This window comes from Halichoerus grypus, chromosome 2 (assembly GCF_964656455.1).
Source record: "Halichoerus grypus chromosome 2, mHalGry1.hap1.1, whole genome shotgun sequence".
NCBI classification, from domain to species: Eukaryota; Metazoa; Chordata; class Mammalia; order Carnivora; family Phocidae; genus Halichoerus; species Halichoerus grypus.
In genome coordinates, this window is record NC_135713.1 from 43,872,753 (window position 1) to 43,897,811 (window position 25,059).

The following is a 25,059-nucleotide window of genomic DNA, read 5'->3' on the forward strand; positions in this document are numbered from 1 at the left end:
CCACCATTCCCTATTCGCTACTTAATATTGTTTCCATATAGTACTTACAACCATCTGAAAGTCTTTCCTTGTTATTGATTCATTTTCTCTCTTCTTATACTAGACTTTGGGCCCTATTAAAGTGGGGAACCTTGTCTATTTTGATAGCTACTTTATCAAGATTCCTAAAGCAAGATCTAATACATAGTAGGCACTAAGTATTTATTGAATGGATGGATGGCTAAATATCCCATATTTTCTATAGCACAGTAATTTACACATCTGCCAGAAAACTTATGCTATGTTATTGGTTATTTTTTCTCTCTCACCAAATTACAATCTTCTCAAGATCCATGTCTTAATCATGTCCATATCCCCATGCCTAGAAAATACTTGGTATATATTAAGTGCTATATGTTCGTTTGTTTATTTGAAGAAAAGAATGTAGAAGAGACATTATTAGCATAGTAGGTCTGGTCAGTATAGAGTAACAGATTTATCATTTCCTTTTACTTGGAAAATACCACATACTCCCTTTTTTGTAGCCTAAGATGATTTTAATTTTTAAATAATCAATTTAAAAAAATGTATCTTCTCCAAGAGTCAGAAGTTTAGGAGGTTATGAATGCACATGCTGTCCAGCTCTAATGCCCAGGACTGACTACCATAAGCCTTAGGCAGGGATAGGAACTATACAGAATTCTAAATATATTGCCCTCCCATCTTTCTGCACTGAGTAATGTAAGCACATTCAGAACTCACAAAATATTAATGACAAAATGGATCCTTGAATCCAATCTTCTATATTTACAGAGAGGTAAAACTGATGCCACAGTTGTTCTCTACTTCCCACAGAACAAGTTAATGGCACGGTCAGAATTTGAAACTAATTGTCTTGAATCACAGTATAGGTTTATTTTACCTAACACTTCAGTGCCTCATCACTCTTCCTCCATATCTGATACCTAATAAATGCCTGTAGTCTTTCTCCTCATTGATATAACCCTATACCTAACATAATTGGAATGATAAAAAAAAATATCCCCAAACCCATCAAGGACTTAAAAAGTTGGAGTGGGAGGGTGCTTGTTAGCAGCTCAACCTACTAACTAGGAAATTAACACTGTCAGCATCAAATCATATAAATATAGCCAAAACCTTGCAGTTAACTGACTTCCAAGGCTTTAGTACTCACATTTGCCCTTGACCACAGTGAAAGGTAAGGGCAGCTTTGTGTTGAGCTTGTTACCATCTCCACCCAAAATGCAAGACCTGTGGCTGACAGACCAGTAGATCTTTTTTTTTTTTAGACCAGTAGATATCTTTAGATTTAGACCAATGAATTATTAGAATATTCCAGTTAGACCATCCATCCTAAAAGGAGACTATTCCCTAAGTTTCTGTGGCAACAAGTCCTTGAACTTTTTCTTCTCTGAGTTATTCTTCTAATTTTTCTTTTCATCATCTTACATGGTAGAAAACTTAAGGTCCCATTCTTAGCCTTCCTCTCACCTTCCATACTTTGCTTATATAAATGATCTAATTTATTTGTACAGTTTGAAATATCTTCTACCTGCTGGTGACTCCAAAAATCTATGACTTTAGATCACCTTCCTGAATGCTTACCATAATACTTCATTTCCCACTGAATATATCCACACATGAAGTCTTTCAGGCACTTCAAGTTCAACATCTAAAGCTATGATCTTTATTTTCCCCTCATACCTTCCTTCTTTTTCAGGATCCCTATCTTATTAAAAAGCACTATCACTCACCCAATGAGGAACCCAGAAACATGGCAGTCAATATGGATGTTTCACTCTCACTTATGCTGACCCCACTTTCACATTTAGTTATCAAATCCTGTGACTTCTATTTCAAATCCTACTAGCTCTCTAGTTTATGGCAGGAGCTTACACAGTGATGTTCTTTCCTCAAGGCTTGTGCTCTCTTATTCATTGTATCCAGACTGATAATTCTAAATTTTTCTCTTATCATAGTATCTTTCTGTTCAATAACCTTCTATGGATCCCTGCTATTCTCACAGTAAAGGTCAAACTTACAGGAATGATCTATTGGCATATTTCCTCTCCACTAAAAAATCCTAACTAATCCCTCATTGCCTAGATAACTTTCATTCACTTTTCTTTCCTCAGGTTAGTGATCACTCTATGCCGTGAGGTGCTCCCTCTGTGCTCCTTAACACCTTCAATTTCCTCCATCAGATCTGTAGTATTATAAGGTCTTCTGATTTGGTCTCTCTTCCTACATTGTAAATGCCATGAAGGGGTGACTACATGTGTATACATCCCGTATTCCCAGTACCTAGACCAGTTTTCCAGAGTCTAAGTAAATAATAAAATTGTTGGAGTTAGGGAAGGGAGGAGAGAGCTAATAATGAAATTTATGCAGGAAGACCAAATAATGAACATTCTGCCTTAAAAAAAGCTATTTCTAAAGCCCCTTTAATGACAAGTATCAACTTCTCTCAGAGTCCACCTGTATTAAGTTGGAATAACCTTTTTGCTTTCCATTTTACACCAAAGGAAGAGGCACTGATCCTCTTCAGCAAGCCCTGTCTTTATTGCTAGGTTAACATGGACTGCAGAAAGAGACAGAATCAAGAATCAGCACACATGATGTGTACCCAACAGGAAACCCCTGGTACATCTTGACCCAAAAGCAATTCAGAAGTGTTGTGGCTAAGGAGTACTCAGGATCAAGGCTGCCTCATGGGTCCCAAGGCTTAAAGAATTGAAGACAAGACAAATACACAGACACGCAGTGTGGCTGAAGTCAATGGCCATTACAACCTGAGGACAGAAATAATGGCCCTCTGGGGCTAGAGGGTAGTTACACAAAACTCGTCCAGAACAGCCCTGGAAGTCTGTTGGAGGCAACTGCTACCTGAGGGCTTCCAATACTTTGAGAAAGGTTGGCTCATCCACTTTCTGCTCTCTATTAAGAAGGTCTTATGAACCACTGCCATCCTATGTAAGTACCTGTGCTGCACAGATGGGAGAACTCATAAGGAGCACATCTGGACTGCTCAATCCTAGAAGGTATCTTAATGTTTATAATGTTCTCCAATGGTGGACAAGACTTTCCACAATATAGGCCCTGATGTTAGTCATGCCTAAAAAGGAGAACACAGCTGGAACGTTTTTTAGAAGAACTCAGAAAAAAAAGATAGTTCTCTAAAAATAATAATAGAAAAAAAGGAATAAAAAGAATACAGTATTACTGGAATGTTTACTACATGCCTGACTATGCTAAGTACTTTCATGCATTCCCCCATTTAATTTGTGCTATAACTTTATTAAAATCTGCATTTAAAAGATGAGAAAATTGGGGCCCAGAGAATATAAGTAACTCGCTCAAGGCACAAAACTTGTAAATAACAGAACTGGGCTTTGAAGCTAGTTTCTCTAATATGGGGCTCAAATGTTCTCACTTCTCCCCAACCTTGCCTTCTTCTTCATTTAGGGTTCTATGTAAAGGTCAGTCCTGCTGTAAACCCTCTCTATTCATTAAACAATCAGTTCTTAGGGTTACCAGAAAGTAAAGTATTGCATTTACAACTGCTCAGAAGTTGCCTGGACACCCCAGAGGTTTTGCTAGGAACTCCAGCATCACATCTCAAAGTACCACAACTGCTGTTACCTGTGTGTGATGTATGAAATATGCAGCCCACAAAGTCAGAAATGGTTGATGGGAGGAAAGAAAATAGCCCTGAATGGCTACCACATGTTTCTGGAAGTCTTAGAAGAAATGCAAACTTCAGAAAGAGGGTTTTGTTTTTGTTTTTTTGTTGTTTGTTTTGTTCTTTTGATGAGTGTGTTTGTCAACAATGGTCCAAAATGAGCTGATGGAAGTGGCAGTGCAAAACAGAGCTCTGGCTGCCTACCCACCAGACAAGCAGGCCTAGGTTTTGCCATTTCCCTTCCTGTGATGGCAAAAACAAGTCTGTGAGCAGGGGAGTTGCTATATTTAGAATGGCAATGCACAAGGAACTCAGGCTCCTGAGTCCATGGCGGGGGGGGGGGGGGGGGGGGGGGGGGGGGGGGGGGGGGGGGATGGAGAATAGTAATAATAAGTCATGTGAAATCACAATTGTTTATCAGCAGTCAGGACTGCTCAGCCCCCATATTGGCACACTAATCATCTTGGGCCAAGGCATAAGTAACTCAGCAGCCCTTAAGGACCAACTTGGGCTAGAAGGCAGCCCAAAGGTGCAGCTTCTTCAGAGCCAAATACTGTAGTTTGATTTTTTATTTTAAATCACAGTTACAGGAATGTGAAATAAGAACTGATCAGATCAAAAAACAGATTATCTTGTCCAAGAAGAAGAAAGAAACTGAGGTCGAAAGGAGTATGGGACTCAGGCAAGGTCACTCAGGGAGTATCTTAAGGCTCCACCATGATCTTACAGTCTCATCTCTCACCACTGTCCTAACTCACTAAATTCCAACTTAATTTCCCTGATGCAACACTTCTCAACCTTTTCCACAGCACAGAGAATATTTGTAAGACACACTGGGGGAAATATGCAAGGCTTCTTATATGCAGAGGATGAAGGCTAGGGTCCCAGTGCACCTGTCCCCTGCTCCCCCTAGCTGTCAGGGGATCTAACCAGAACTTTCTGCTCTAATGCACATGCCTGGACTGCTCTTCACCTAGTTAGACTATACTTACCCTTCAGTTACCAGCTCAGGAACCCTTTCATCCCACAAATCATCTCTGAACCACTGTACCCCTAGGACCCTTTGACATATGTTTCTAGAGAACTGAATAATGTCCTCATAGAGTGCTGGTCAGTTTGTAAATACATATGCATTTGTATGATTAAATTTGATCAATATATATCTTCTACTGGCTAGAGGTCATATCCCAAGACTACTAGATGAATACCTTGACCTGAAAGGCCTCTTTCTAACCATGGTTCTTAAACTTATTTAACCACCATGTCTTTTTCTCCATGTAAATTTCTATTAATATTTGCAGAAGTAGTACTGTCTAGAGCACTTTGGATAAGGCCAGGATTTGGAAAGGGCATGGACCTAGGTGTCAGCAGACCTAGAATTAACTCTGTTAATTACTCCCTGCAGTTCCTCAGGGAAGTCTCAAATCCTTCCTATTCCTCTACGGTCTCACCCATCAATAGGTTGGCCTCTTCCACCTCTACTACTCTATCATCTCTATGTCATAATACCTTCAATGCCCTTTCCTCCAACCTTCTCTCCCAGGCACACAATATCTATATATTTCCTTGTAAATGTGCTGATTGGACCTGCCTGTTCCCAGCATTCCCAAGATTCCTCTCCCTTGTCCTTTTTACTTGGATATTCTGATTTCTCCTATAGTTACTCCATTAAACTCATTCATTTTTAACTTAAGTGGCAGCTAGTAGCTGGGTGAGTTACTCTGCATGGGAAGCATTATTTCAATAAGTGCTCTTGGCGTCTTAATTCAAATTGGCATAGTTCAAGCACCACAAGCAGGGTCAATAGAGAAAATATTTTGGGCCAAGGAAGACCTTTCAGTGATTCAAGTGGTATATCAGGCAGACCTCTATCCGTACATACAGTTGATGCTGAGAACAGGCACTACAGTAAGTGAATTAATAAAATCCACTTGATATACATCTCTGAGAGTCTTCACAGTCAAAACTCAAACTCTGCTGTTTCTCCAAGGGTAAGGAGGCACCCATAAGGCAAGCCAGCTGAGTCAAGACGAAGATGGATTGGGCTGGTATGGGTCTGGCATAGACTGCAAGGGCACTACAGAGGGAAAAATAGATGCCAATCCAGTTCAGAACACACAGCGGGAACATCAGGAATACTGTGGCAAAGAGGAGAGGAGGGATCCAAGCCAGATACCTCACAGCTGGAAGTGAAAGCTCTGTTCATTGCTCAAATACCATAAAGCAAATGCCACACAGAAGTGGAAATTCACCAGTCCCCAGATGGTAAGAAGTGTCCTTGCACCACCACTGAGCTTGTATTGAGTAGTCTTAAATGAAAGCTCTTTTGGGGTTCAATGAACTGGAAAGCAGCCTCCTCAAACATCTGATCTGAAGCAAGGCTTTATAGGGCCCAAAGTACCCCTTGCCCCATAGTATTAAGGCTCTAGACCCACCTACACGAACTTCCTATGGGCCCTATCCCTCATGAGTACTTCTTCAGATTCCAGAACAGAATTGAATCCAAGATTCACTCTCAATGACTCACCCTCTATAGCATGGGTTGGCAAACCTTTTCTCTACAAGGCCAGAGAATAAATATGTCAAGCTATGCAGGCCCTACTTTCTGTGTTGCAACTACTCAACTCTGCCATTATGGCATAAAAGCAGCCATAGGCAATATGTAAATGAATGAGAATGGTTGTGTTCCAATAAAACTTTATTTACAAAAGCAGGCAGTGAACCAAATTTGACCCATGGACTGCAGTTTACTAACTCCTGCTGTATAGAAGTACCAAGAAAGTGTTCTCTACGGTCTCACCCGTCAACAGGTTGGCCTCTTCTACCTCTACTACTCCATCATCTCTATGTCCGAATACCTTCAATACCCTTTCCTCCAGGCTTTCTCTTCTGCTCTTCTCATTTGCTCAAACCTGATACTCTAGTGGGAAAGATATCTGAAAGCCCCCAACTCATGGAGCTGGATTGCCTCCCCTATGCCCATGAATCCTTCATTCCCCAGGGTCACACCTAACCACTTCCTCCCAGTATAACTTCACGGCACCCAAATCCTTGGGCTTTAGTCATTTAGTATTCTAATTTGAGGATGTAAAATAGCAGGCATAGTGGCAGGGGGGTGAAAGCACTACAGACGAACCAGATTATTGATGGTCTGAATCGTTCTGCAATGATTACTACTGAGGAGATTGGACACAATAGTCTTACTCCTTTGTTTTATGTCCTATTATACTAGGGGTTAATGATAAAAGACAAGATGATTGCCACCAAGGGAATTACTGGCAGTCTTTATTTATTAAAAATTTAAACAAAAAACAGGGGGAGATGCAATGTCTTGGACCAGAAGTCAGAAGGTCAGAGGCCCAGACATGGGTGCGACTAATTGTCTGAGGTCTTTACATTAGTGATTAAATCCCTCAGAACAGTTTTCCTCATGATTAGACTGGAACAACACTCTATCTGATTCACCTTGTCAGCTCCCTGAATAAAACCTTCTAAAGACTCCTCCTAAGCTTTAGACAAAATCAAAACTCACTGTTCAGCTCTCTGGCCTCAACTCTTACCACTTTTTCCCTTTATATTCTATTCTGCAGCCATGGTTGTAAGACATGTCTCCTCTACTCACAGACCTTCACATAGCTTTTCCCTCTATGCCCTACTCATCAACTACGCCTTCTCATTTCTTCTTAATCTTATTTATCCTTCTAGTGTCTATTTAGACATCTGTCTTCTGTAACACCTTTGTGACACTCCAAGACTGAGCTAGGTGTTCCTTTTTCATAATCCCATGTAAGTCTACCATTATTCTCATCATACATTACTATGTTACTTATCCACCCTGCTAGATAATGACTTATTTGAGCACTAGCTTTTTTTCTTAGTCATCACTATGTCACCAAAGTCAAGTACTCTTCCTGACATATGACAAGAGCTCAATTTGCTGAACTAATAAGATAGTATACTTTAGAAGTGCCTTGAAGAAATATAGAAGCATCTTTTCTCAGGAAGTAAAATGTGAAAAAATTTCATCAAAATCTTGCTTTGAAATAAATGATGAAAATAGTTCATCCTCCACCCCAAAAGTTAAATCTATCCCCCAAGCCCATGTCCAAACAACATCTTGAAACTAGAACTTTGCCTCAAAATAATCCAATTGGGTGGGGACAAATGAATTGAGATAATTGAAACAAGATTGGCTGTGAGTTAGTAACTGTTGAAGCTGGGTGATGGACACGTGCAAGTCTAGTATAATACAGGATATGCTTCTGTATATGCTTGAAATTTTCCATAATAGAAAGTTTTACGAAAATGGTCTAACAGGAAAGGCAAAGTAAAAATTTACAATGGTTTTATCCTTCCCAACATTCCATTTAAAACAGCATTCCATAAAGAGAATTACTTTGGATTGTAAAAGATATTGATTCAAATGTAGAATCAATTTAAAACTTACAACTCAGAACTACAATTTAAAATTACATGTCATGCCTTGCCTCACTGATTGTAATTCCTGAGATTGTGTTATTCATCATTAATCATAATTACACAAACTAGGAAAAGAAAAAATCTATTGCAATTCTGGTAATTTTCATGAAAAAATATAAAACACATCACTCTTTCAAAAATAAAAACAACTACTGCCTACAAAAAAAGAAAAAAAAAAAAACTCTGCAGGGAGTAAAATGAGAAAAGGGGCTAACAGAACACTCACTGGCCCGTGAATTTGAAATGTCTTTTCCATGATCGGTGGTCTGTTAAGCATTACAAAAAATCATAAAAAGCTTTGTATAAAAAGGAATCTCAGTATGTCATCAAAACGGCATTGATCATTTGCTATTGTTTACAGCCTGACGCTTCCTAGAGAGCTCTCCATGCTGGTTCACAGATGAGCTACACTATTAATCACCCAGTACTACCTAACAGGGCATTCAGGCAGATGGTTTATTCACCAACAAAGCAAGCACCAACTAGAAAACCAAGGAGTTTTGTTTTCCTTAATTCCTCCTCTTAGTTTTTGTTTGTTTTTTGTTTGGGCTTTTTGTTGTTGTTAACTCATTAAGTCTAGAAATGTCATTGAGGAGAGAGTCAGCTTTCAATTATGCTAGCATATGAAAGAAGCACTCACCTCTCCATTTTGTCTCTACTCCAAGATCATAACAATTATCCCCATTACTCTCTCTATATATGGAGTACACACACACACACACACACACACACACACACACAACCCCTAAGGAAATTCCCTTCAGCCATTTCTCACTTGGTCTATACATCACTCAACATCTTGGTCATGAAAGTTAGAGAAGAATAACTAGCTTATTAAGAGGACTTTGGATCTTGTCATTTGAAGAACATTTCAAAAGCTAAAACTACATCCTAGAGAACAGATGACTCAAAGCAAGTAAACTTTTTACCCTGCTTATGCAGTATCCAGTCCCCTTCAATTGGAAATAATGCTCTAATTCTCCTTTGGAAAACTACCCTTCCCTCACTGTCAGTCTGGGTAGTTTACGGGGGGACTGACCCTTCATTAGCTCTGAGAATGGAGCAGACACATGACCTGACCAATCAGGGTACTGAATCCCCTTGTTTCATTGATTGGTTTAGGAATGGATCCACACATAGTCAATTCAACAATTTTGGGGGCTCTCCTGGATCTTTTTTTTTTTTTTCTTTTTTTTTTTATTGTTAGGTTAATCCCCATACATGACATCATTAGTTTTAGATATAGTGTTCCATGATTCATTGTTTGTGCATAACACCCAGTGCTCCATGCAGAACGTGCCCTCCTCAATACCCATCACCAGGCTAACCCATCCTCCCACCCCCCTCCCCTCTAGAACCCTCAGTTTGTTTTTCAGAGTCCATCATCTCTCATGGTTCTTCTCCCCCTCCGATTTCCCCCCCTTCATTCTTCCCCTCCTGCTACATTCTTCTTCTTCTTTTTTTCTTTCTTAACATATATTGCATTATTTGTTTCAGGGCTCTCCTGGATCTTTTGGGAAAGACATGCAAAGAAATCTTGTTTGGCTGTGAAGCCAATACAGAGGAAAGACAAGCAGAGAGAAGGACAGAGATGAATTACCAATAATAGAACCCTGAGTCCACTTGTACCTAAAGCTATTCACTGAGGGACTTTTCATGTACATAGGCCAATACATCTCCAATTTTGTAGGCCAATTTGAGTTGGGATTCAGTCATTTTCAAATAGAGAGTCCTGACTAACTTTGTGAACATAAGAAGTGCTGTTATAGGCATGAAGTATTAGCATAACTTAGTTGAGTTCACTCACTGAGAAAATATTTATCTCATGCCCATGCTATGCCATGGTCTTAAGGATTTCTGAAAAACTCCGGCTGTGACAAATGACTAATTCATAAGTTGACCCTGACCTACATAATAAAGGAACATTTTATTTAGCCCAATACTTGAAAGGATATTCTTTAAGGGGATAGGATTAAGGCAAAGATAATCTCTTCTACTCATATAAATATTTACTGTCATCCATTTCTTATTTTTTCCAGTAAGGTGATGCTGTAAAAAGTTTATCTCCATATGATGGTTTAAAAAATAGTGGCTTAGAAAAGGGGAAAAGGACTTGCCCAAGAAACTCAAGAGTATAGAAAAGAAAAAAGAGACAAAAGAGTAGAAGGACAGGCACAGAAAACCGACTGATCAGATTTTAAATCCTAGCTTTGCCACTTTTTATCTGTGCATTCTTGAATAATTTACTTAACCCCTTTAATTTCAGGTTGTTCAGTTGTAAATTATCAACAATTGTCACAACTCAGAGCATTGTGAGGATTAAGTGAGATATCATACGTAAAGAATTTAGCATGTTTTCTGGCACAGATTATTACTGATGTCATCACCAATAAATTGGGTGTGAACCTAAGTATGTCTGTGCCCTCCAAAACAAGACTAGATAGACTTGATATGATTGTTTTTCTCATTATGTTCTACATTAAATTGTGTTTCTTCTATCTGAGGTATTTAAAAAAGATCTGCCTACTCACTGTCTTCTGTAGTTTAGCTTGGCAGTTACAGGGGCTTTAGCCAATAACTTTTGTAATCCTAAAAAATTCTCACAGACAATGAATCATGGAACACTACATCAAAAACTAATGATGTAATGTATGGTGATTAACATAACATTATTAAAAAAAGAAAAAAAATTCTTGTCAAATATGAGTGAATGTCAATGCCCTAACAGAAGAGAGAAAATCATCCATGTGATGTTTACTTTTCTGTGTTTACATAGCTGGACCATGAGGTACTCATTTGGCTAAACATTATTTCTGTGTGTGTTTTCATGAGGGTGTTTCTGGAAAAAATTAGCATTTGGATCAGTAGGCTTGGTAAAACTGTTTGCCCTCTTCAATATGGGTGGTCATCATTAAATCTTTGAAGGGCCAGAATAGAACAAAAAGGCAGAGAAAGGAAGAATTTTGCTCTTTCTGCCTGATTGAGCTGACACATCGATCTTCTACCCTCCACAGTCCTGGTTCTTAGGCCTTCAGACCCATATTGGAAACTGTATCATTGTCTCCTCTGGTTCTCAGGCCTTCAGGCTTGGACTGAATTATACCACCAGACTTCCTGGGTCTCCAGTTTGGAGATAGCAGATCACAGGACTTCTCAGCATTCATAATTTTGTGATCCAATCTATCTATGGGGGTGAGGGGACACTGTAACAAATACCCAACAATGTGGAAGTGGCTTTGGAACTTGGTAATAGAGACTGGGCAAATTTTGAGGTACATGCTTAAAAAAAGCCTAAACTTCCAGGAACAAACCTTTAAAAATGACTGGTGATAACTCAAAGAAAACAGGAAAGCTGCAGAGAAAGCTTCAATATTCTTAGAGAACACCTAAGTAATCTTGAAAAGAATGTTGGTAGAAATATGGACAGTAAAGTCCATTCTGAGGAGTTCTGAGTGCAATGAGGAAATGAACAAGTTGTTGGAACAGGAGGAAAGGTGATCCTTGTGATAAAGTGGCAAAGGACTTGGCTGAACTGTTTGTGTTCCAATATTTTGTGGAAGGTAGAATTTCCAAGTGATGAAATTGGCTATTTAGCTAAGGAAATTTCTAAGCAAGGTGTTGAAGGTGCAACTTGGTTCCTCCTGACTGCTTATAGCAAAAAGAGAAAAATAGCTTAAAAATGAAATTGTTAATCAAAAAGGAAGTAGTTCTTAAAGATTTGAAAAATTCTCAGTCTATCTATATTGGAAAATGGCCCAGGAACTATTTGATAAGGAGATAAGTATGTGTTAGCCATCTCAACAGGAGATGTTATTCTTCAAGACTGCTTCTCCCTCTCCCTCTGCCTGCTGCTCCCCCTGCTTGTGCTCTCTCTCTCTGTCAAATAAATAAAAATCTTAAAAAAAAATAAAGCCTATACTAAAACAAGTTAAGACTTTTGGGGCTACTGGGATGCAATAAATATTTTTTTTCATTAAAAAATGACATGAATTTTGAGGGGCAGGGGCAGAACGCTATAGACTGAATTTTTGTGTTCCCCAATATTTGTATATTGAAACCTATTTCCAAAAATGATGGTATTTGAAGGTGGGGTCTTGGGAAGGTTATTAGGTCATAAGTGTGGGGGCCCTCATGAATAGGATCGGGGCCCTTATAAAAGAGACTCTGCAGAGCTCCTTTGCCATTCTGCCATGTGAGGACAGAGCAAAAAGACAGTCACCTGTGAACAATGAAACAGACTCTTACCAGACACTGACTGTGCTAGTGCCTTGATCTTGGACTCCCCAGACTCCAGAACCATAAGAAACACATGTTTGTTGTTTAAGCCACCCAATCTATGATAGCTTGCTTTTTTTTTTTTTTAAAGATTTTATTTATTTATTTGACAGAGAGAGAGACACTGAGAGAGAGAACACAAGCAGGGGGAGTGGGAGAGGGAGAAGCAGGCTTCCTGCCAAGCATGGAGCCCGATGTGGGGCTCGATCCCAGGACTCTGGGATCATGACCTGAGCCGAAGGCAGGGGCTTAACAACTGAGCCACCCAGGCGCCCCTATGATATTTTGCTTTAGCAGCCCAAATAGACTAAGCCTATCCACATGGAAATATTTTTGTGGTGCCAACAGGTGCTAAAGAGATATTTCTGTGGAGTATTTATCCTAGGACCTCTCAAACCAACAGAATAGGTGGTCATTACTCTGGTCGCATTTGTGGGTGCATGAGAATCAATCTATATAATAGACCAATTGATCACGTCTATCAGGAAAGTGGACTTGCACAGGAAAATGACTCACCAAACAACTCTGGGAGTACTTAACCAAAGATACCACACATCAAACAACTAATGATGTATTGTATGGTGACTAACATAACATAATAAAATAAAAAATAATAAAAAAAGAACAAGGATACCACAATAAATCTCAGATTTATGAGCATCACCAAAAAATGTGTAGGATTATGGGTGTGGGGTTTCTTTTGGGGATAATAAAGGTGTTCTAAAATTGATAGTGGCAATGACTGCACATACCTGTGAATTTTATACTTTAAATGGGTAAATTGTATGATGTATGAATTATTTCTCAATAAAGCTGTTAAAAAGAAAAATAATTAGAGTGGCCAGGATTGGTTCTCTTGGCCCACATCTACACAAGTGCTGTAGGACAGGGCAGGAAAACAATGAGACACCACACCAATTTATGCTTGAATTAATTACAAACTATAAGCCAAGTAGTTTGATAAGCATTTTATGTTTTTAATTATCACAAGCTAATAGGCATTATTATTGTTATTCCCATTTGTCAGAAAAAGAGTTCACAGTGGTTAAGTAGTTTCTCCACTATTTGTCCACCAGCTTGTAACTGGTTACAGTTAGTTAACAACATAGTCCTCACATCTATGATTAGTCTGTCTGTGAAATCATAGAAAAATATATATAGTGATCTCTTCCCCCAGTTCTTGACTTCCCCCAGCTCCTAAACCCTTTGGAATTTCTTCAGTGATGGAATCATCTTTTGTTCTACTGAGGTGACCCTTGGTGGGCTCCTGGATAGCTGCTGGATAGAGGCTGGTCATCAGAGAAACCAAGCCATGATGAGAAGCTGGATTTTTCAGCCCCACCCCCATCATCCAGAGAGGGAAGAGGGGATGGAAATTGAGTTAATAATTGATCATACCTATGTGAGGAATCTTCCATAAAAATCCCAATAGCATAGCATTCAGAGAGTTTCTAGGTGGATGAACATATCCACATATCCAAGGGGACAGAAGCTCTTGCACTGGGGGTCCTTCCAAACTTTACTGTATCTTTTCATCTGACTGTTCATCTGTGTCAATTATCATATGCTTTTATAATGAACTGATAAATGTGAATGCTTCCTTGAGTTCTTTGAGCTGTCCTAGCAAATAAATCCAAGGGGGCAGTATCATAGAACCTCTGATCTGTAGCCAACTTAGAACCTCTGATCTGTAGCCAACTTGGGTAACCTGGGACCCAAAGTGGGCGACAGGATCATGGGACCAAGTCCTTGACCTATGGGGGTCTGTGCTAACTCCAGTTATTAGAATTCAACTGAATTGTAGGATATCCAGTTGGTGTCACAGAGAATTGCTTGGTACGAGAATAAAACAAAACAAAACAAAAACCACCCATCCAGTGTCAGAGATGTGAGTGTGTGAAAATAAACGAGAAACACAGGAAGAAGAGTGAATTTTTTGACTCAACCTCAAACCCCTATTCTTTACCACCAATTAGATACCATTTCCCCACACTGCACCCACACTCTTGTCAGCTTCTTACGTTTGAATAAAACTATTTACAAGAAGTGTACATCAGGACCCCAGGATGGGCAACAGCTTAGTTTGCTATTGGATTCCACTGTTGAAAAGACAACCACCACAAAAACATACATATACCTGATCTTTTGAGTTAGGAAACAGATTTTAAACACATAAAAAATAAAATTATATTTAATTTAGCTTACTTAGTTTTGATTATCTTAACCACATGAAAATAACTTAAAACTGCCACAATTGTTCTGAATTTAATCAAATTCACTTTATTCAACTAATTCATACATCCAATTTAGCTACTCTGTCATTTTAAGCAAATTCTATCAACTTATTTGGAAATTTATCCAAATCCAATGTTAATGAATTGACTTGTATGTGCATGGACATGTGTTTATAAGGAATGAAAAAATACCCCTCATCTTGAAAATATTAAACGCAAATGAACAACCTGAAATGATTTAGTCCAATGTCTTTTATTTTCAGGTGAGAAAAATTAGGGTCAGGGAGGCAAAGACATTCTTGAGCCTACTGCTTAAAAGGACATACCAAAAAGCTCAATTTAGGGCACCTGGGTGGCTCAGTCGATTAAGCATCTGCCTTCAGCTCAGGTCATGATCCCAGAGTCCTGGGATGGAGCTCCGCATTGTGCTCCCTGCTCAGTGGGGAGCCTGTTTCTCTGCCTGCTGCTTCCCCTGCTTGTGCTCTATCTCTTTCTCTCTGGCAAATAAATGAATAAAATCTTAAAAAAAAAAAAAAAAAGCTCAATTTATCTAACTCTAGGAGAATAGCAAGTTTTGGCAATGTTATGTAGAAGCAATTGCTCCTATTTTCTCACTTTTGGTGTTTTTAGTATAAATGTTTGGCATGTTCTTATTATGTTCCTCAATGTTTTCATCACCAGAGACTTAATATATTCTTTCACCACAGTCTTCATTTCTTATGGGGTGTACAATTTATTTCAAAATACCTGAAAATAGACCAGGGATTTCTACATGCATGTGTGAACTAGCTTTAGTATATAACCTGAGAATAGCTAGTTAACATTTTCAGTACCTTAATTGGGACTACTCCCTCCAGGGCAAGAAGCTCACGCAAGGTTTAGCTACTTTTATCACTTACCAAAATCAAAGGTTTGGTTAATTAGTGTAAGATATTAGAAACACCCTTATATGAAAAGATAGAAGAATCTGGCAAGCCTAGAGACACCCTTCAGAATGGTGCCTAGGATTGGCATTATAAATACATTAGTTCAGATATTGATTCAAAAGGTTTGTGTCACTTTTAAATAGGAAGGTTAGAGATTCCCATGACTCGGGTAGCCCTATCTCTATATCTTTAGTAAACTTTTCATATGGTCAGGACTTGTCTACTTGCTTATATTTGTGGGAGAAAGCAGTCTGTGAATTGCTTTTCTATAGCATGTAGCTCAGTAGCAATGTTTTGGAGGAAGAAACTTACAAGCTCTTGACTCTAAATCATGGAGGCCACTGATATTAACAAAAAGCACCCAATAATCATAAATGACCAAATTCGCTCAGGTCAGTTTGCAAGAGCACTCCTTGAAATATTTGGTGTTTGAACAGGGGCAGTTTGAGCACCATCAAGATATTTGGGGGCTAGATTCAAAATCAGACTATAGAAGAGACTCTACTCCAATAGCTCCTGAGTCTAGTTGGTTTGGAATCACCTAAAGAATTTTAAAAACACAGATGACAATCTTCCTCCAAAACTGCTGAATCAGACCTCCGGATGAGACCTACGTATGTCTATTTCTCAGAGTTCTCTAAGTGGTTCTCAAAAAGCCAGCCAACCTGACATTAATTCATGAACCAACTGGCCTTTGGAAATCACAGAGCAAAATTACCCTTAGTTTTCCTTTTCCTGTAATTCTATGTGGTTGTTGTTGTTGTTGTTGTTGTTGTTGTTATGATGCCTGGCTAAAGAAGCCTTTGTAAGATCATTTGAAATATCCATAGTAGAGAAGGCAGGGTAGAGAGACAGAAAAGAGAATTAAATGATGGATCATGGAGAGAAAAAGTGGGTATTCAGGGATGGGGAGATACTATAAGAATTCTAGGGGTGCCTGGGTGGTTCAGTGGGTTGAGTGTCTGACTCTTGGTTTCAGCTCTGGTCATGATCTCAGGGTCTTGAGATTGACCTGTGTCAGGCTCCATGCTCAGCAGGAAGTCTGCTTGAGATTTCTCTTTCTCCCTCTGCCTCTCCCCCACTCGCTTGCACTATCACTCTCTAATAAATCTTAAAAAAAAAAAAAGAATTCTAATGAACTATCTCCTTATTAAGGCCACTAAACAGACAACACTTTTTACTTGAACTCAGAAATCAATCAGAAGCTAACAGCTTACCTTTGCCAACTCTCAGTTAAATCCCTGGCTAGAGTTTGTCTCAAGCAAATGAATTCTAGTTATTCCTCCTAACTCTTGTTGGCAGAACAGAGGACATTTACCATCTGCTCAGCTTTGCATTGGCAATAGGTAAACATTGCTTATTTCCCCAAGGCAATGCGCAGAAAGAGGTAACAAATCACAGTAGAGTTGAGGGTGGGGCTCCAATGCTCTAGCTGTGTGATCCACTGAAAAGGATTTCTGCAGCTGGAGAAAGCTTACTTAACTAATGTGGGCAAGAACCTAACTCCTAGGCACCATACTAATGCAATTGAACAACTATGTGAAAATTCAGATATATTTCTTACATATTTTTTTCATCCTTTACACTTTCTCCAAGCTTTTGCATTTTAAGTCTGAGGTTTACTGAGAGTTTTCCTTTTTGTCAAGCCCTCTGTGGTGGTGACTAAGACCTAAGGTTCCCTGCTCTCATGAAGCTTATAGTCCAGCATGGAAAATAATTGATTAGGCAACTGATAGTGTTCTACATATTATGACGGGAATAGCAGGTGCTCTGTGGCCATCTAGGAAGTACTGTTTAGGGACCAGGTGGGGGTGCTATATGGGAAGGATTCTCTAGGAAATTGTTTTTGTTTTTAAGACCCAAAGGATGAATGTGACTTATAGAATATAAAATATAAAAATAATATAATATAAATCTATTATATGTAAATATAACATAAATATAATATGAAGTAGTAACACTATTTGAGAAAGCCCATATATACTCACCAATATCAGTATGCATAAAGTATATAGGCAAAGGTGAACAGTGGCAAGAGTTGAAGCTAAAAAAGATACTCAGAGTTTGGATAACAAAGTTCTCTTAGACTATGCTAAAGAGTTGGCGTTTTATGCTGATGACAATAGGAAGACCCTGAAGGATCTTAAATCTGAATATATTAAGATGAAACCCATCATTGGGCCATTTTGCCACAATGTGATAGAGACTGACAACCTGAGGCTGAGCATACAGGCTGTTTTTGACAGAAAAGACTTCTCCAAAGAAGAGATATTTGAGATAAGACAGCCAACATGAAAATCTGGGTGAAGGACAGAGGAAACGGCAAGGGCAAAGAACCTGAATTAAAAAGCAACCTGGCATGTTAAAGAAAAGAAGGAATATTGGAATAGCATCAGTGTAATAAGCAAGGATAAGAATATGAGGTTGGACTGGAGAAGGATTTTTACACACTTACTTCCTTTAATTGCTGGGAATGCATTCTTGAACATAAGAGAATCTTTTCCCTTCACATATTACTAATACTCTGCCCCCTTTTCAGGCTTTTCCTAACATACCAAATCTTGCCTTATTTCTTTGTTCATGCTGATCCTTTCTGATGTCTTCTGGAAATATGGAAACCAACTTATTCTGGATTTCCTAGGATTTCCCAATTTTAACACTGAAAGTCCTGTATTCCAGGAACACTCTCAGTTGCAAATAAGCCAGGACAATTGGTCACCCTATTGAGGAAGCCTACTTTGCTCACCCCCAGGACTAGGATATCATAGACACTCAGGACCTACTTCCTATGTAATGTTTTCAAGAGCTGGATTTGGAGAAGCAGTCAGGAGTCACATCATCAGGACATCATGGATCATGGCAAAGAGTTTGGACTTTATTGGAAGAACAGAGGTGTTCAGTCCTAAAGCATCAGCAGTGTTATATTATGTATAATTAATAACATATAATAACATATTGTCACATATCTACTGCTATGTGACAATTCCCCCCAAAACTTAGTGTTTATGATAACAAGAATCATCTATTTGCTCTCAGAGTTTTTGTGGGTCAAGAAATCAGGAATTCCTTGGTTGGAAACTATGGCTTGGGTGCCTCATGGGCTACAGTCAAATGTCTGGCAAGGCTGCAGTCACCAGAAGGCTTCACTGGTCTGGAGGATTTGCTTCCAAAGTGGCTTACTAACATGGCTGTCAGATTGGTGCTGTTCTGGAAAACCTCAGTTCCTCTCCATGTGAACCTCTCCAAAGGGCTACTTGAACATCCTCACAACATGGTGGCTGGCTTCCTCCAGATCAAGTGATCTGAGTGGTCAAGGTAAAAGTTCTATGTCTTAGGTCACTAGAGTTGGAAATCACACTCTATTGCACCATCTCCATAATATTCTTTTGGTCAAAGCCTTGAGCCAATGTGTGATAGGACATGCAAAGCCACAAATACCAGGAAGTGATGATTTGGTGAGACCATCTTGGAGGCTGGCTACCAACAATGTCCCTCCAAATTCTGGCTTATTAACTCACTAAAGAATGTTCTTGCTCATAGAGATAAATAGATGAGTCAATATTAGTTTACTACAGGTCCATTTTTACTAATGGAACTACAATTTTAGAAGACACTTGTAAACTATAAGCTACTGATCCTATCTTTACAAGTGCTTGAAGGTATCATGACACTCATGTCATGCTCTCAAATTAATTTTTCCTCCAAGAGTCATCAGACCTCTACTCATGGCATTAGCCAAGTGTATAATGCTAATCCACTTAACTCATTCTACTAATTCTGTCTACCAGATTTTTAGGGGACAGAGCCGAAAAGGAAGAGTCACACTCACTGAGACTTGGGACATTGATGCTGCTTAGCTCGGAATACCTGGTAGTGAACTTGGCATGTGTATCCCTTTACAAAAGACTAATGGAAGGGTTGGAGTCAGAATATGAATTATACCTGTGTCTCTACCTGAAATAACTCAAAGATAAGAGAGACATAACAGCATTGAAAAAGTACAAAGCCCTTGAGGTAAAAGTGTGAAAAAGCAGGAAGACAGGATAGTTACATTGGAGTGAAGGGGGTAATGGAGGAGTTCAGAGAGGTAGTCAGGGGCCAGATCTGCAGGGCCTATACCAGAGGTGAAGATTCTGGATGTATTCTAGTGCAATGGAAGACAGCAGAGAGTTCAAGCATGGGCAAACAGTGTGCTTTTAAAATGATCACTCCGTTCTTGTTCCTCTACAGTAAACCAGAGAGTTCTCTGTCTGAAATGCTAGGTATTTATATCCCCCCCTCCCCACTTCAACCAGGTCTCAAATATAATCTCATCAAATAGGACCTCCCTAACCACTCTATCTAAAATAAGACCTCTCCAACTACCTCTTAGTCTCTGCTTCCTTTTGGGGCATTATTTTTTTTAGTAGCACATATTATCTGATGTAACAATGTATTACCATGTGTTTAAAAATTATTATCTACTCCCCCTTCTCAAGAGCAGACCCTTGCTTTAGGCATGGGGGCCATATTTCTAATACAACATGGAACAGATTCTCAATAAATATTTGTCGAATGAATGAATTTCAAATGACAACTGAGATTTTTGTGTGTGTGTCCCCAATGGGAAAGGTTCTCTTCCACTTCTTAAGCTCATTGGTTGTAAATGACAAGCAGTCCTACTAGATAAAAACTGATCAGTTGGCACAGTTATCTGGGAAGCTTTGGAAAGCAATTCTTAGACCATATTTGGGACCAGTAGAAAAGAGTGTCATGATTAATTAGCAATGTCTATTGTGTACATGGGAGCAGAGCATGTGATCTATTTGTTGTGAGTCTTCCACCTACACAAAGGTATTTAATTTTACCTTAGATAGGACTCTTATCCCCCTCTGCTTTGTATTTTGTTGATGAGTGCCCATGCTTTACATCCCCTATTTGACAAGCAGTTTTTTTAAGGCCAGGAATCACGTGTCTGTGCCTTAGTTTCCTTGTGTGCAAAACAAAACTGACACTGGAGTCTTCATATTATGAGAATTATAGGAGGTCATGCATTCTCATCAGAAAATGACACCTGGTCCACAGAATGTGCTCAAACATGTTACTTTAGTTAGAGTCATGGCAATAATGATAATAATAATAGGTATTTTAACACCTAGAATGAAATACTAAGCCTTGTACAAGTAGGTAACAAAAATTGCTAACAAAAGCAGATGAACATTGTTCCTGAGGCTAAGAGCAGTGAGTGAGTTGCTATGAAATATAAACATTTGTTGTTTGTAGAACCACACTTAAACATTAGCAAACTTTTTTTGCCAGTTTCATGGGGTCTTAGCAAAAGATGGAATAGCACTTTGAGAGGTCTGTTGGAGGTCTAATTCACATTTGAATTGTATTTTTAACCTTATGCCAAGTTAAGAAAGCATGTAAAAACAAAAAAGAGGGGAATTACCACCTTGCATATCTGAGATGGATGCTTAATGACAGAAAAAGGAAAAAAAACCCTCCAATGTCTTGCACTTATTAGCACAGTCCTCTTCCTTACCCTAAATTCAACAGAGCACTGTGAGAACATGTGCAAAGTGGTCCCTGCCAGCTGAGAGCCCTCATTCTGAGAGCTCCTTGGACAGTGGGAGCAGATCCAGTGACCTTCGGGGATAAGCACCAAATGTCCTTTCTGTGTCAGAAGCGCCATAGGCACAAAAGTACATCTGCCTTCACCCCAGTAATGCAGAGTACAAGCTGTTCCACCTCTCTTCACCAGCTCGTCTCCAGCTGGTTACAGCCCCAGGTTCATTAAATGGCAGGCCTCACTCCCTTTAACCCCCTGAGGTACCACCTGTAATTATTCTGCTATTTAGAGATGTCAGGTCTTTGTATTTAGGGTATTCAAAGTGCATTCAGTCCCTGAGGATGGGAAAATGTGTTATAATGGAACTATATGCAACTCCATTTGGGGAAAGATAGAAATCCCTTGTGGCACTAAAATACCTAGGAGAGAAATCCTTCAACGCCAGTCAAGTAATGTGCACAATAATGACCTTAATCTTCCACTTTGTGCCAAACACAATGATGGGCAGTGTGTGACCAGTAAAAAAAAAAAAAAAAAGTGAACCCTCCCCCCCCTTTCAGGAATCTTAATCTCCATTAGGGTAAACAACGTTCAGAAGCCAATGAGAAAGCAGGTGTTTTTGACCAAGGAAGAACCATACATATCCCTGGAAAGATAAGAGAGTGAAGAATCTAGGCTTGAGATCTAGATAGATCAGAGTTTGAATCTGGCTATGATTTTGGGCTGTACTCCCCCTACCTGATCTTCAGTTTTCCCATCTGCTAATGGCAGGATTTATTCCAGGAAGTTGTTATAAGGACTCAATGAGAAAATATATGTAAAGTGCTTTAGTGTAGTGAGTAGGCACTCAATGTATCCATTCCCCCAGCAAATGTTCAATGTGCACACTGTGCAAGTTGTTAGCAAGACAGACACAGGGCCAGCTCTCACACAGCTTACCTTCTAGAATGATCAAATGATTCAAAAGAGGTTAACATCTTACTATGTGCCAGGTACAATAATAAGCTAAGCAGGTAAGCTCAGTATTTTCCCATTGATAATATTTATGAGGAAAATAAAAGAGCTTCACAATTAAGGACTTGATGGCCTATTTGGGGAAGGTTATATCTGAAATGAGGCCTAAATAATTTGCAGAAGCCTTCCAGCAAAGGACTGGAAAAAAAGTAAAAAACAAAAAAACAAAACAACAACAAAAAACATTCTAGCCAGGGTTACATCAGTAAATGCTGAATGCTATTATTAATAGTATAACTTGTTCTCAATTTCATGGTACAGGTTATATGAGAGGAAGGAGATCAGGAAAGTGATATGCCAGAGTGGGAGGGAGACAATAGGGAGTTCTGAGCAGAGGAGCGTTTTAGCTGGATATTGAGTAGTATTTAACAAAGACTACCAAATACAAACACTAGCACTAGACATTCACAGGGCACTTCAAACAAGGGCTCAGAGGAACTTAAAGTCACTCCCACTGATCTACCCATTGTCTAAGACTGCCTTTGCACTACAATGGCAGGGGTGAATAGTTAAGACAGAGACTGTTCCTCTAGCCCACAGCACCCAAAATATTTATCATCTGGCTCTTTACAGAAGAAGCTTCTCAATACCTGCTTTAGAGGTTATAAAGCACATTTAAGTAAATAGTACTGTGGGGGCATTCCAGCAGATTTGGTGGGGTGAGCCCTACTGAAAAGCCTACTTATGCCGTGAAGTCCATATACATGGTCTGTCTCCAAGACCAAGAGTGTAGTTGAAGGCCCCTACTTGGCACTTAGTCAATATTGGTTTAATGTGAATGAATGAATCTGATGTTTGAGAGTTTTTTATTTTTTTTGTTTTTAACATAAAATAGTTAAGAAGGTCTTCCCCCCTCACTTTACAGACAAGGAAATAAAGACCTAAAGTAGTTTAAAAAAAAGGGGCGGGGGGGAATGAGACTAGACCCAGGTGTCTCATAACTTCCAATTTGATGGTTTTTTCCCACCAAGATGCCATAGGCATAATCAAATCTGGAGTGCCCACCTGCCAGCCCATACCCAACCTAAAGCATGAAGGGTACCTTCTTTCCTTATCATTAGCAAAGTCTCAGCCAAACCTTAGGTCTCCAGTCCCCCTGACACCTGACCCTAATTAATCACCATATGGTATTACTTCTGCTGGACCACCTGCTTGCATTCATCCACAACTCTGTTCAGTCCCAGGGGAACAAATGGGAAGGTTCTGGGTGTTTGTTAATAACCATTCTCAACCAGCAATATCCAGAAGCTCCATGGACAGATACAAAGTTATGACCTCTAAAAACTCACTCAATGTATGCCTCTTCCACCTAGACCATCACATGGAGAAGGCAACAGTCCTACCATTCAGGGGTTAACTAAGGGGTTAATTGCTTCTTTGTGCTTATTAGGAAACTTTAGCAAGGAAAAAATATTCTCAAATACTGCAACATGTTAGAAGCAAAATTATAAGTTATCATCATTAACAGCACGCTAAGGGGCAGAAGTCAGAGTTAGCCCAGGGATGCAGTGGAACAGATATGTAAGAGTTTAGACTCTGAAGGTCCAGCCATCTGAGCTCAAGTCCTGCCTCTGCCAATCACCAGCTGTGTGAATTTGGACAAGTCACGCAACCTGTCTGAACTATAGTTCTTTCATCTGTAATATGGGAGCAATGCTATTACATATTTCATAGAATTCTCTGAGAACTCAATAAACTACAGCAATTTTTATAAAGCATTTATGAGGACACTTGTGAACAAAAAGCACTTGTGAATAAAAGAAGAAACCAATGATGTCAATGTGAGTGATGTCACAGTGGTTCTGGCTCTGACGACTGTCAACCAGATGACTCTGCAAGGCATTGAATCTCTCCAAACATCAGCTTCTTTGTCTATATGGCAAGAACGATAATATTCTGTAGCTTATAGAGCTTTTGTGGAGACTAAATGACATAGGAAAGATAAAGTACTTAGCAAAGATCCTGGCCTTTTTTAATGGGTTACTAAATGTCACTAAATGAAAACAAATCAAACAGAAGATGTTAATACCTGCCTGGCCAATTCACACAACTCTTTTGAAAATAAGAAAAAAAAAGATTATGAATATAAAAGTGCCTTCAATACACTCAATTGCTCTGCATATATTGTGGGTTGTCAGGATTACTACCCAGCTGAGGAAGCCTGTCTAGTGTCTGTTTATTTGGCCTGTGATTTGCAGGTCATTCATGGGAGTTGAATGCTTCAGTGGCCAGGTGCTATGTGAAGCGAGGGATTAATTAACCTGTGATCTATGACTTTTAATTATTGTTCTCAAGTCTTACCTAATATTTGCAAGTGACGCTTAAAAAGCCATATGGCCTAGCAAAAGCATTTGGGACTGAAACATATTGGCAGAGAGATTCTTCTGTGTTATTCCACTCCCCTGATTAGGTTTATGGAGAGAGAAGACACTTGCTGAGCTGATGATTGGCAAGTTTCCAGACTGAATATTTAAAGGTTAGAATTTAAATACATACAAGCACACACATGTGCATACTACACGTGTCTGCACAAGCTCATACCAGAGCAGTGTGCCTGGCAGAATGGCATACACAACAGAATATGGGCTCTGAGGTCAAATGTACTTCAGGTTCCATTACTCACTCACTTTATGAATGTAGGCAAGTCACGGGGCCCCCCATCAGCATCAAATTCTTCACTTGAATAAGAATAATAAAAGCTACCTGGAAGGGTTGTGGCAAGGCTAAGAGATGAAATATGTAGACGCCTAGCCATAATTGACAATCAATAGAAGGTTATAGCTAGGTCAATACTGAGTTTTTAAATGAGCCCTATGATTTTTTTTATGTGATCTTGTGTCATTTAGTTGAGTCTCAAATTCATCATTAATAAAATGGGGCTAATATGACCTACCCCGT